Source organism: Cynara cardunculus (assembly GCF_001531365.2).
Source record: "Cynara cardunculus var. scolymus isolate 2C chromosome LG 14, CcrdV1, whole genome shotgun sequence".
NCBI classification, from domain to species: Eukaryota; Viridiplantae; Streptophyta; class Magnoliopsida; order Asterales; family Asteraceae; genus Cynara; species Cynara cardunculus.
The window spans coordinates 3,709,191-3,711,250 of record NC_037541.1 but is presented as its reverse complement, the minus strand read 5'-3'; the positions used below and the strand labels follow the sequence as shown (position 1 = coordinate 3,711,250).

The following is a 2,060-nucleotide window of genomic DNA, read 5'->3' as shown; positions in this document are numbered from 1 at the left end:
TCTACAAAGTTTGCTTAACCTTAAGTAATGAATTACCGATGGTAATTTTTAACATAAATCTATATAAGAAGTTTATGACCATGGTTTAAATCTGTTTCAAAAAGTAAAGCTTTGTTGAAAAATATTTATGTTTCTTAAGGAAGTTTTATAACCACTGTGATACAAACCCTGTGTAATTAACCATGCTAATATTTTTGCATGTCTGAGTAATAGCAAAGACCATGGTTAAAAATAAATATCTTGGCTTCAGGTATGAACAGTAGCCCTGATAAAAAATTGTGTTTAACTAGTTCTCCCACTTCTAGAACCGACTTTAACCGAAGAAAATTACCGACAGAAGTGTCCGTCGGTAATTACCGGCAAATAACTGTGGAATGATCGACAAATCTCACTTAAACCCAAAAACTACGGAGTCTTGACAACAAAGTTTCAAAAATCCCACCATAGCACACCGTGGTATAAGATGCCTCTTTGCTATTATGATAAGGCTTATAATGTTTATGTAAAGCGTGGCTCACGCCATAACGCGGAGCGTTATGCGTTTTTGTCAAAGCGTGAACTTTTTTCAATTTTATTTTTAAATATTTCAAACTTTAAATTTTAAATTATTACAAATCCACCAAGTCGTATCATTCACGTTTTCATAGATTCGCACACTTCATATACTCATGATTAAAACAATATGTTTATCTTCTTTTATTACCAATATGCTTCTCATATTCATTTGTTAAGGTCCCTCCCACCGTCTACATATCTATTTCATTTCTCTTCTCTTCTCTATTCCCTTGCTCATGAGAAGACCATTTTTTTCTCCACAACCCAGCCTTCCATCAAACTCCATTGATCAGTTCCACACATTAAGTTCCATAATAGTTCCATGGAGCATGAAAGTTAACTTGATTAACTTTGGTTTTTACTCTCAGTACAATTATTTGGTTTTACATCCCACTGCAGCACACCGTGGTATAAGATGTCTCTATGTAATTATGATAAAGCTTGTAACGTTTATGTAAAGCGTGAGTCACATTTTTAATAATTCATTTTTGACAACAATCTTTGAGATAATGATATATAGATTTTGTATATTATTATTTTAATCTAAACTTTTTTATTTACTTGTAGACATTTATTATCATTATTTGTTGTAATATATATAAATATATTTATTTTATGGTTAAAATAAAAGACATAAATAACATATACTACAAAAATGCAATGTTCTAACACACACACGGCCGTCTCTGGGGGAGGGCGGCACGAACGCACGCCCAAAGCTCAAAAATATCAGGGGCCCAAATTTTTTCCTTAAAAAAATTCAATAGTAATCTAAAAGAAATTAATGAAATAAAGAAATCCAAAAAGTTGTAACATATAATAAAAAGCAAAAAAAAAATTAGTACATAATAAGGACCCAAAAATATATCAACTAATTATATTGGAGAAGAAAATAAAAAATTAATTAATCATTCATTATATGCTATTGTTTAATGCCCCTCTAATTTTGTTTTTTATCTTCAACAAGGTCCAATTAGGGGTGTAAATGATGCGAGTCGAGCTCGAGTATCATTATACTCGACTCGAACTCGAAACCTAATCTCGAAGCTCGAACTCGACTCGAAAACTCGCGAGTAGTCAAAATCGAAGCTCAACTCGAACTCGATTCAAGCTCGAACTCAAACTCGAATCAAACTCGAACTCGAGCTCGATTCAAGCTCGAACTCAAACTCAAACTCGAGCTCGAATCAAGCTCGAACTAGAACTCGAATCAAGCTCGAACTCGAACATAAACGAACATGCCTAAATTATAACTTAGGTTCGACCTCTTGGGCCGACCTTAGACTGGAGCCCCTCCAAAGTGCAATGAAGGTCACCAACCTAGGCCATGGGTCATCTTGACCACCCATTGACCCCGTCCAGCGGTCCAGGTAAGTACCTTCTCCCTTCCCCCACCTTCTCCTTTTAAACCCATCTCTCCACCTTTCAATTCTTCACTCATTACCGATGTGGGATCAAAAATTACACTTATTCATTCACTTTCAGAAGCTAAATAAATACAAATT

At 34.5% G+C, this 2,060-nt stretch overlaps 1 non-coding gene across 1 annotated transcript; it reads right to left on the bottom strand.

The window, feature by feature from the left end:
* Positions 1 to 1,770: 1,770 nt before the first annotated feature.
* LOC112527090 lies at positions 1,771 to 1,933 on the bottom strand. Its single transcript, XR_003070713.1, has one exon. It is a non-coding gene; the product is annotated as a U1 spliceosomal RNA (small nuclear RNA).
* Positions 1,934 to 2,060: the final 127 nt, after the last annotated feature.